General features: G+C 46.8%; 1 pseudogene; it reads right to left on the bottom strand.

Moving 5' to 3' along the window:
* Positions 1-3,818: 3,818 nt before the first annotated feature.
* On the bottom strand, positions 3,819-6,115 carry LOC115931451 (single-strand selective monofunctional uracil DNA glycosylase-like; annotated as a pseudogene).
* Positions 6,116-12,211: the final 6,096 nt, after the last annotated feature.

The raw sequence follows: 12,211 nt of genomic DNA, 5'->3' as shown, positions 1-12,211 counted from the left end.
GGCCTGGAGGTGGCCTGAGGGCCGCCACTATGCAATCACGGCTTTAGATCATAAGCTTGTGTTCCTTTCTGACTCACTCTCCCTGCCTGTGAAGCGGCGTTGAATATCTCACACATCTGCTGGGAGGCAGAAGAATTAGACCGTGTGAGGGATAAGGCTTATCAACTCCAGGATCTACTGAAACAGAGTGGCGTTACTGCTGTGGGTTATTAAAGCCATCAAGCCTGCGGTGCAATATCCCTTCATGAATCTTTGTTGACACCGCCAACAGTGCAAGTCTCTACACTAGAGTGCAATTCAGTTACTCACATTACTCAGTTATTTAGCTGAAACTCACTTATTTCCCACAGCACCTAACAGTGCCTGACTCATAATAGATAATCTGAAAGTAGTTGCTGTAGATGACATTAGTCATTTATTCACTCATTAACTCCACTAGGATTTTTTTTTCCTTTGGTACCAATTATGTGCCTGTTGTTGCCCGGGGGCCACTATGGAAAATACCCAGCCTCAGTCGCACCCAGATGACCATCCAGGTGTGAAGAACACACGGACCCCTTAGCGCTCAGTGGAAAGACGACTGTCACTGCCAAGGAAGTAAATCCAGCTGTCCAGGTTTGCCTGGAACTGAGGAGTCTCTCAGAATGTGGGACTTCAAGTGCTGGAACCAGGACAGTCCAAAGTAAAGCAGGATTGCCGGTCACCCTGAGTAGAATAACTAATAGTCACAAACATAGACTCAAAACCAGATATTGCGCAGTCACCCCTTTCCCACTGTCCTGGCTGTGTGATCTTAGACAGGTTACTTAACCTGTCCAAGCCTTTGTTTTCTTAGTTATAAAATGAGAATCTATCTTGTGAAGTGCTTTGAAGGACTAAATGAGAAAATACTCACTGTAAACACTCAATAAATGGCAGCCACCATCATCAGCATGATTCCTGGTAAAGGGGGAAAACTGTGGTTCTCCGACATTCCCAACACATTGTGTTTGTCCTTTTGTGGCGGGGTCCTCAAGACCCAGCAGCTGCTCTCATGGTAATAACTCTATGGCCTACTCCTCTTGGGGAGGACAACTCTGATCTGTTTTCTGAGGCTGGACACAACATGAAGGAGGTCTTAGAACATTTTAACCAATTAAAGAGCTGAAAGGAGAAGTCAGATACAATGGCAAGCAGCTACCTGGGTGATAACGAAATCCACGCACAATCAAGATATTCCACCTACATAGCAGGGATGTCTGGAGGGGCTGCAGACTCCCCCCTTCTGCCCTCTATATTCCAAATGGGTTGTAGGCAGCACATACAAGACAACAGGCAACATTTTGACCCCCCCACCAAATTAAAAACCAAGGACATAACAATCCATTGAGAACACTCAGAGTGCCCCACCCTGGCAGTTGCTGTATCCTCATCCCACACTCCTGAGATATTGTGGTTCTCTGCTTCTCATCGCTCTCTGGCACCACATCTGGCTGTGGTCCTACCCCCATCATGTGTCACCCCATCCTTAACAACTATAACCTTTCTTGACATTTTTTTTTCTTTGAGACAGAGTCTCACCCTGTCACACAGGCTAGAGTGCAGTGGTGCAATCTTGGTTCACTGAAACCTCTGCTTCCTGGGCTCAAGCGATCCTCCCACCTCAGTCTCCTAAGTAGCTGGGACCACAAGTGTGCACCACCACACCCAGCTAATTTTTCTGTATTTTTTGGAGAGACAGGGTTTCACCATGTTGTCCAGGCTGGTCTCGAACTCCTGGACTCAAGCAATTCACCCACCTTGACCTCCCAGAGTGCTAAGATTATAGGTGTGAGCCACCGCACCCAGGCTCTTGAGTGACTTTTTAAAAATAAATATAATACAGCTGTTTTATATTATCTTATTATATTTTATTATCTTAATGTATTTTTTAAATATTTGAAATTTTAAAATATTTATTTTAAAAATAAATATAATGCAGCTGTATTATATCAAATGTGCAAAAACAAGATTGTAAAAATTACCTTTAAAATTCTTCCAACTAGGAATAAACATCAGAAGAACTTGATATCTCCCCTTCTAGAAGCATCTCAATCAATAGATAGATGCATAGATACTTGCATACATACATATTTACATGTATACACACATACATACTGTGATGATTAATAAAGAGTGTCAACTTGATTGGATTGAAGGATGCAAAGTTTTGTTCCTGGGTGTGTCTGTGAGAGTGTTGCCAAAGGAGATTAACATTTGAGTTAGGGGACTGGGAGACGCAGACACATCCTCAATCTAGGTGGGTACCATCTAATCAGCTGCCAGCGTGGCCAGAATAAAAGCAGGCAGGGGAACATGGAAAGGCTAGACTGGTTTAGTCTTCTGGCCTCCATCTTCCTCCCATGCTGGATGCTTCCTGTCCTTGAACATCGGACTCCAGGTTATTCAGCTTTAGGATTCAGACAGGCTTCCTTGCTCCTTGCCTTGCAGATGGCCTATTGTGGGACCTCACCTTGTGATCGTGTGAGTCAATACTCCTTAATACACTCCCCTTCATATAGTCATCTATCCTATTAGTTTTGTCCCTCTAGACAACCCTAATAAACACACCCATATACTTACATACATACATACACACTATGGTATCCATTCCTCCCTTCGTCCTTACTAACAAAACCTCAGTTGTACCCAAATAAAAATTCTGATTTTCCAAGTTTCCCTCATAGCTAGAGAAGGCCAAGAGATGTATCTGACCCTAGAGTCGTAAGCATTCATTTGCTGAAGATTTCTCAGAAAGTTTTTCTTTTCCTAAGTGCTTCCCCTTCCTTCTTGTTTTTTCCTTTTTGTTTCCCCAACTGGAATATTTAAACAGTGTATACTTTTTGGAAATGCCGAGGCTGGATACAACTATGACAAACATCCTGAACCTGAAACTTTGCACACATCCATGATTATTTAATAGAGTAACTTCCTAGAAATGGAAATTGCTGGGACAAAAGACATGCATCATTTTTTCATATTTTTTATTGCAAAATACTGTCAGGAATTGAGTAGCAATTCAGATTCCCATCAGGAGAATGTGAGCCCTTCCCTCACCCTTGCACATGCCTCTGCTAAATTTTTGCTGGTTTAATAGAGAGAAATTGTATCACAGAGACTTACATGTCTGATAGTGTGGCAGACTAGGAAACATAGAAAGTTTTCTGCTCTAAAAACACCTAGAAGTGGTAGAGAAAAGGTAATGAACAGGCTTTCAAATGCACTAACTGAGCTTTGCTAAAGAAAGGGAAATCCTGCAGCCAAAAGGAAAGCAAAGAAAACTGAAACCAAAGAAGTAGGAGATCGTGGAGGCAGCTGCACTGGATGCAGGGGAGGTGGAAGGGGAGAGCTGCCAATCTTGATACCTAAGAAGCTTTGGATGTAATGGCCACCAACAGGGACAGGAGCTGAGGCCTGGGCCTAGGGCACGCATGCGTCAAAGCTGTGAATCCTGCATACAGCCAAGACCTTCCAAGGCTTCCACTCTACAGAAAAAGGTGACAGAAAAAACAATCTCCTCACTTGCAAAGAGAGATAATGAAATAGCTTATCTAGCTTGTCCAGGGCTCTAGATAGAAAACGTATCTCCCCTGATCATTCATGAGGGCTCTGCCTTCATCTAGGCCTGAGATTCAAATGTATATGATCTACAGGATCCATTAAACTCCCACCTCACCCCAGTTGGCACGGAGACAGGGGAGGCGCTTTGTAGCTATTTTTTAAAAGAGTTTAAGAGTTTTTATTTTTATTTATTTATTTATTTTTGAGATGGAGTCTCACTCTGATGCCCAGGCTGGAGTACAGTGGTGTGATCTCGGCTCACTGCAACCTCCCTTTCCCGGGTTCAAGCGATTCTCCTGCCTCAACCTCCTGAGCAGCTGGGATTACAGGCACCCGCCACCACACCCAGCTAATTTTCCTATTTTTACTGGAGATGAGGTTTCACCATGTTGTCCAGGCTGGTCTCAAACTCCTGACCTCAAGTGACCCACCCACCTCAGCCTCCTAAAGTGCTGGGATTATGGGCGTGAGCCACCAGATCTGGCTGGGTTTAGGAGCTTTTAATGCTTAGACTAGAAAAATCACAGGCTGGGTTTGTCATAAAGTCATTGGTCCATCTCTGACAGGGAAAGAATTCGCCCCTCACTTTGACCACAGGTGGGAGCCCAGACTCCTCCCTAGCAGGGTCTCCTGAATGGAGAGGGGCTTTCCTCATAGCACAGTGCGGTGACTCCCCAACCCCGAGGTAAGAAAGCAAGAAAGCAAAGCCATGAGCCAGGCCTATGCAAGACAATTTTTTTTTTTTTTTTTTTTTTGAGAGTCTCGCTCTGTTGCCAGCCTGGAGTGCAGTGGTGCGATCTCAGCTCACTGCAACCTCTGCCTCCCAGGTTCAAGCAATTTCCCTGCCTCAGCCACCCAAGTAGCTGGGACTACAGGCACACACCACCACACCTGGCTAATTTTTTGTGTGTGTATTTTAGTAGAGACGGGGTTTCACCATGTTGGCCACAATGGTCTCCATCTCCTGACCTCATGATCCACCTGCCTCGGCCTCCCAAAGTGCTGGGATTACAGGCATGAGCCACCGTGCCCGGCCAAGAAACTTTGAAGTGTTGTCTCCATTGCCTTCACACAATCCCCAGGAGGGAGACAGCCCCCGTTTACAGAGGAGCAGCCTGAAGCCCAGTCTTCATCAATTTGACCATCATAAAGCTCACAAGTTGCAAAGCTGGGATGAAAATCCAGGTCTTCTGACTTTCACACTGCCACACGGAATCTTTGAGCCAGCCTCAGCCTCTCATGAGAAGGTCACTCTGAATTTCTTGTCCCATGCTTTGTCCTGGCCCCTATGAGGAAAGGGGTTAGCTGAAGGCAGCTGTTCTATAAGGATGGGTAGGGTTCCTGACAAGGTATTTCCTCTGAAAAAGCAAATGCGACCTTAGCAGCCAGTCTAGGGAGCTCCCCATTGAATAGAGACTTCCAAGGAAACGACGAGGTAGAAGCATCTGAAGTGCAACAGTGCACCTTCTGCTGATTCCCTCCCACAGAAAGGGCAATGCTCAGGGAAGGTGAGGAAAGCAGGACTCAGCAGGGCAAACAGGAGTGGGGTCAAAACTGCCACAGCAGGTTGGAAGACAGTTCAACAGATCGAAGGGTATGTTTCCCGGCAAGCAGGGAGCCCAGGAGGACCTCTGGCTTCAGTCCAGGGTGTGTTGTTATCTGCTTGCCCAAGAGTGACTTGGAGGCCTTGAATGTGTCCCATGCCAGGCCCCAGGGGCACTCATTTCCATAGCCGCGGCAGCAGCCCCAACTCACTTGGTCAACTCACTTGGTCACTGCCTATTATCCCTGTTGGCCTGTGGGTTACGGGGAGAGAGATGCAGGAGCCCCTCCACCTGGACCTCTGGCATCAGGCCTGCCAGAGCCATTCGTGCCCACTACTGCCCCAGCCGGGCCACTCCCACCCCCAGCTGAACCCTCAGCCGCCGCACCTGCCGGCAGAGGGGACACTAAGATCCCAAGAAGCTGTTCTTGCTGCTTGGCAGGAAGCTCAGCAGGAGTGAGGTTGTGTTCTCTGGGAGCCAGGAATAGCAGAGAACACAGATTGTGGACAAAGCAGTGAAAGGAGAAGACCTCAGGCTTTCCACAGAGGTTCTGGAAAAGCCCCAGAATCGGGCACCACTCACCTCTCACTGAGCACGGCAGTCCCAGCACCCCAGTCCCAGCTAAGACAGTGCTCTTGGGGAGGGGTTAGCACAGGCCCTCCAATGCCCAGCCAGTCCCAGACCATGTTCACTTCCTCAAAGGGCACTCATGTCTGGGCCATGCTAAAAGGTCCTGGGTTCGTGCCCAGGAAGAGCACTTCCTTGGGGCCCTGGCAGCAGCGAGTCACAAAGTTGCGATGCGGCTCTTATACAATACTCCACGGGATTGTGAATGATGCGTGCAGACTCCAAAAACTGCAGTTGGTTCAGCTCAGCATTGAGCCAAACTCCTCCTCCAGGAAGCCCTCAGCCAAGCCTCGAGGGCAGGGCGGGGGCTCTCTCTGGGCACCTGCTGGCTCATGCAGGGTCCCTAGTGAAAAAGTCTGGGGCATGGCCACACTTTTGTCACCTGGTCCAGCACCTCCTACTTTTTTTGGAGGGGGCAATACATTCCCCATACCATTAGTGCACAGTTCAGCAATTTTTAATGTATTCCTGTGATTGTACAACTATTGCCTTTATCTAGTTGCAGAAAATTTTCATCAGCCCCCAAAGAAACCCCATACCATTAGCAGTCCTTCCCCCTCCCTCTTCCCCTAGTCCTGGCAGCCACTGATCCACCTTCTGTCTCTGTGGATTTGACTGTCTATTCTGCACATCTTGTATAAATGTAGTCACACAAAATATGGCCTTTGTGTCTGGCTTATTGGGCTCAGTGTAACATTTTCCAGGCTCATCCATGTTGGAGCATGTAGCAGTACTTCTTTCCTTTCTGATGGCTGAACAGCATCCCACTGTATGGATAGCACACCTTTTGTTCATCCATTCATCACTGATGGACAACTGGTTTGTTTCTACTTTGGGCTTTTTTTTTTTTATCGAGATGGAGTCTCGCTCTGTTGCCCAGGCTGGAGTGCAGTGGTGCGATCCCGGCTCACTGCAACCTCCACCCCCTGGATTCAAGCAATTCTCCTGCCTCAGCCTCCCAAGTAGCTGGGATTATAGGCACACGCCACCATGCCCTACTAATTTTTTTTTTTTTTTGTATTTTTAGTAGAGATGGGGTTTCACCATGTTGGCCAGGCTGGTCTCAGGCTCCTGGCCTCGTGATTCGCCTGCCTCGGCCTCCCAAAGTGAGCCACTGTGCATGAGCCACTGTGCCTGGCCCTGTAGTGGGCCATGATGAATAACGCTGCTGTGCGTATTTGTGTGCAGGTTTCTCTGTGCAAATATTTTCTCCCATTCAGTGTTTAGCCTTTCACTTTCTTATGATAGTGTCCTTTGAAACATGAAAGTTTTTAATTTCGATGATGCCCAACTTACTTTTTCTCTCATCACTTGTGTTTTGGTGTCACATCTAAGAAACCATTGCTTACTCCAAGGTCTCAAGATTTACCCCTACATTTTCTTCCAATAGTCTTGTAGTTTTTAGCTCTTCCAAAATGTCTTTTGATTCCTTTTGAGTTAGTTTTTATAGATGGTGTGAAGTAGGATCCGTCTTCATTCTTTCACAGGTGACATCCAGTTGTCCTGGCACCCTTTGTTGAAAAGACAAGACAATTTCCCTATTGACTTGTCTTGGCACTTGATAGTTATATTCAATGTGACTGCCAGAGGATGCAAAAGAAAGCCAAAAGCCAAAGGAAATTTAGGATTCATTAATAACCATTCCCAGGGTGTCAGTGCTTCTTTTCTGGGACAGACATGTCCATTGGGCACCTCCACCACCCGTGAGCATTGCCACTAGGGGCAGCTCTGTCAGTTCTCTCTTTTTTTTTTAAGCTGTACCTGGGTGTAAAAGTTAGTTATGCTTTAATAGCTGTACTCACAAAGCTAGTACCGGAATTGTACAGGTCTTTTCGGCACCGGTAGTAGGTATTTCTCTGAATCACTGGCCATTTGTTCCTCACAAACAATTTTATTTATTTATTTAGAAACAGAATCTCACTCTTTTGGCCAGGCTGGGATACAATGGCACAATCTTGGCTCACTGCAATCTCTGCCTCCAGGGTTCAAGCAATTCTTGTGCCTCGGCCTCCCAAATAGCTGGGATTACAGGTGTGTGTCACCATGCCTGGCGAATTTCTATATTTTTTGTAGAGATGAGGTTTCACCATGTTGGCCAGGCTGGTCTTGAAGTCTTGGCCTCAAGTGATCTTCCCACCTTGGCCTCACAAAGTGCTGGGATTACAGGCGTGAGCCACCTCGCCTGGCCCTGCGTAAACAATTTAAATGCTAGGAAAGTCCATCATTTCAGCAACAGCTGACCTTTCCCTGAAAGCAGCTGTTCCCAGCTCCATGAGTGTGGAGTGACCTCAGCAGACACTGGGCCTAGGCCATATTCACTGGGGAGAACACAGTGGAAAGTCAGGCTGCCCCACTTCTGCAAGACAGCTTGACTTGGGTGAAGCATATGCACTGCTGGGTAACTGGATTTACTGCTACGCTCCCAGTTCCTGAGTCTTTTCCCTTGTCAGGGCCATAGGCTTGCAATGGCCAAGTCTTCCTGGATTGCTTTGGGAAACATTCATCACTTAGAGACTTCCTAGCGTTTTGCTTACAGCATTACTATAGCATTGAACAGATTGAATTGTAACACAATTAATAGCTAACATGGATTGAGAATTTATTACGGGCGAGGCATTGATCTAAGAACATCGCCTCTGTTATGACCAGATACTGCGTTTATGTTCACTTTACAAATGAGGAAGGAAACAGAGTGTTTAGGTAACTTTAGAAAGATCACGCAGCTCATAGGGATTTGGACCCCTGGAGCCTGGCCCCAAATCATTAATCATTCACATACTCAGATTGTGAGTCATGGAGGACACCATCTGCCTCTGTTGCTTTCCTCATGCCCACAAAAAACTGTTTGAAAGCTGTTCAATGATCATGAACGTGATCAAAAACTATCTTAGTCCATTTGTGTTGCTATAAATGAACACCTGAAGCTGGGTAATTTATGAAGAAATTACCCACAGTAAAGTGCTTTTTCCCTTTACTCATGGCTCATTTAAGCAAAAATGTCTACATTGTGAGGAATGTCTACAATGAGCATGGGCTGCTCTGGGTCTTTGGATGTGCCTCTTGCCCATGTCAGATTCCTCCACATGGCCCCGGCCCCCAGGGCGCCAGCAGGGTTATAGCCAGACCCACTGATGACTGTGCCTCACCAGTAAATATGCCAAAAGCAACATGCAGGTGCCACTAAAGGCTGTTTGCATGGCCCCTGGAGGTGAGAGACAAGCTGAAAAATGCCATTTCAGGATACCCGGGATATTTCAAAGGTATATGGGGACAATAGGACAGAATATTTGAAATCAGGTTTTGCTGAGGAGATCTTGACTGTGAAGTCTCCATAAGTTGCTAGGCCAACAACTTGATTTAATGAAGCTTCGAGTAAAAGAATAGTAAAAACATAAACTGGCCTCACCACAGCACAAATTTCCTCCAAAGAACTCCCAGCTCTGACTGATGTTTTATCACCCTTATCATCAGAGGACACCTACACACCACAGAGAAGGCTGCTATTTTGCTGTAGTTTTAGTTAGCAAGTGTAAGGTTCAAGAAGGATAATGGCCCAAGGCCACAGAACCAGCTTCCAGCAGAACTGGCCTCATGCCCCACTCAATGCACCTGCACTGTCTGTAGAGCCCATTGCCATTTCCTTGTTCAGAATTTGATCCTCAATCAAAATCAGGTGACTGGTTTAAACTTTGAAACTTTGACACATGGTATTAAAGGCTTTTAGTATGTATATGGTAGAGCAGTTGTTCTCAACTGGAGACAATTTTACTCCCCAGGGGACATTTGGCAATGTCTAAAAACATTTTTGGTTGTCACAATTCAGTTTGCAGGGTGTTGTGGCTGACTGCCACTACTACTACTTGAGACCGTCATTACAGCAGTTACTACTGTTACTGCTTGAGACCTTCATTACAAGACTGAACGAAGGGACAAACATAGAAATGACAACAAAAAAACAAAAAGTAACTATTTTAAGGAAAGGCAACATGGGGAAGAAGAGAGCTTCCTGCTTCTAGTGAGCAAAGGCAGTTCCTGAGATTCTACGGCCCTTTGTATTTATTGGGTAAAAAGAGCAAGGAGGAGGAGGTAATGATTGATCAGCTGCTTAACTGATCACAGGTTCATATTGTTCCTGACAGGCTTCAATTATGCCTAATCATAAGAAACGTGTGTGCGGCCTCCAGCAGGGTGTTGCTATTGGCATCTGGTGGGTAGAGGCCACGGATGCTGCCAAATATCCTGCAACACACAGAACAACTCCCCACAACAAAGAACTATGCAACTCCAAGTGTCAGTAGTGTCTCATCTCTAGATCCCAGAGTATGGGGGGTTAGGGTAAGAGGGGATATAAGGGGAGTCATTCCAGATTAATCCAAGAAGGGGGCAACTCCAAATTTCTGCCTTGGGTCCAGGCCAGGGAGACAATTAACAGCCAGCTTTGGTTTGCTTGAGTGTTTATATAAAAAGGGGATTGTTTATGTTCTTCAAAAGTCCCATGGAACTGACTCTGCCTGCCATTGCCAAGGAGGCCTGTCATCCCAGAGCAAGCACATTCCTCCCTAAGGAAGCGAGTCCTGGCTGCCGCTCCTCCCCAGCCCCACGCAGGCTGATGCTTCATCCAAAATGAAAGTGCCCTGGGACACACATGGAGAACACCCAAACCTTCGGGATCCTCCCCGGCTCTTCCTACTGCAGCTCTCCCCAGGGACAAAGGGACATTGCTCGGATTGGATTCTGCCATAGCCTGGCTCAGAATCTGTCTCACACCCCCTCAGTGGAGAGAGAGGAGTGGCCTGGATCTCGAAGATTCCTGTGGAAAGCACGCCCTTCTCCATCCTCCGCCTCCTCACGCCCGCTGTTTCTGACCTAATTCCCCTCCTTGTGACCTACTTCCCGTGGCATAGAACAAGAAGATAGAAGATAGGCATCACATGGTGGGGGAAAGGTGGTGGGGGAAAAGTTTGCTACAGACCTAATTTGTTAGGCAAGTCTATCGCAAGGAAAATAATAAGTAAATTAATAAATGAGGATCCTATTCTACCTTAAAGTCAACTCCATCCTTTATCTCATAGAATAAAGGTTTAAAATTTTTTAGGCATTGTCTTCCATAAATATATAGAAAAAAATTTCTATTCTCATAGGTATGTTTAATTTTGACATCATTAGCATTTCAGGCCAGATACAATGTATTTCAGATGAGAAATGGTGTCACATTGGCTAAAGATGCTTCATGCTAGCGTCATGGAGGCAAATTGTTCTTCCTTGCTCAGGTCCTCATCCAAACGCCTTTTTCCATACTCGTTCCCTCAACAAACACTGGCAGAGCTCAGGTAAGTTATAGGCCAGGGCTACCAAGGTAAGCCATGGGTCTGCTCAATGGGGCTTACAGACCAGCAGGGGTGACCGACCTGTAAGAAGTAAGAGTGGCCTTTCGGAACTGCAGAGAGCTGAGGTTTACTAGCAGGTAGGCATGAGGTGGGGAGCACCACATGATGTTGGAAAGGCAGGCAGCACTAAGGATTGGGGTCTTTTGTTCTAAGGAGCCACAGGACCACAGTAGGAAATAAATGAAGTGATCAGAGTTGCTTTTTGGACTGCTGGGTGAAGACTCTTCTTTTTTTTTTTTTTTTTTTTTTTGAGATGGAATCTCACTCTGTTGCCAGGCTGGAATGCAGTGGTGCAATCTCGGCTCACTGCAACCTCCACCTCCTTGGTTCAAGCAGTTCTCCTGCCTCAGCCTCCCAAGTAGCTGGGACTACAGGCGCGCACCACCATGCCCAGCTAATTTTTGTATTTTTAGTAGAGATGGGGTTTCACCATGTTGGCCAGATGGTCTCCATCTCTTGACCTCGTGATCTGCCCACCTCGGCCTCCCAAGTGCTGGGATTACAGGCATGAGCCACTGCGCCTGGCTGAAGACTATTCTATTGCAGCCAAGGCCCTGCCACTTCCCAGATGAGAGACCACATTGGCCTGAAGCCCATGCATGCAGGGCCACCTCTGAGACTTCAGGCCTGGCTGCTCCCAGCTTCTTCATCAGGGTAGACTGGAAGGGGGTCAGCCCAGGGCAGCAAAGTCAGTTCGGATGCCACCATAATAATTCAGACCAAAGGAAAGAAATGAGTCTTAGTGGGACCAATTTGCAGGTAGTTGAGATAACATCCTAGGAACTAGATGCTGGTTGAAGCAAGGGTCAGGGATCTCTCTTTTTCCTGATTTGTGCAAGTGGCGGAAGAGACTGGGTGTTCTGTCTCCCTGGATATGCGAAAGGCAGAGCAGTTGTGCAGAAGAAAATGAGGTCACTCAGAGATGTGATTAACTGGGGGCCCCATGGCTTGGTGAGGGGGCCGTGAAGCAGACATCCCAGAACCCAGGACTTGGCCAGAGTGGGAAATGCTGGGCTCGGGAGTCAGACGGCCTGGGTTCCCCCTGCAGCCCTGTTATCCTAGTTGTGCCTCACA

The sequence above is a fragment of the Gorilla gorilla genome, chromosome 17 (genome assembly GCF_029281585.2).
Source record: "Gorilla gorilla gorilla isolate KB3781 chromosome 17, NHGRI_mGorGor1-v2.1_pri, whole genome shotgun sequence".
NCBI classification, from domain to species: domain Eukaryota; kingdom Metazoa; phylum Chordata; class Mammalia; order Primates; family Hominidae; genus Gorilla; species Gorilla gorilla.
This window is presented reverse-complemented; position numbering and strand designations above follow the sequence as displayed.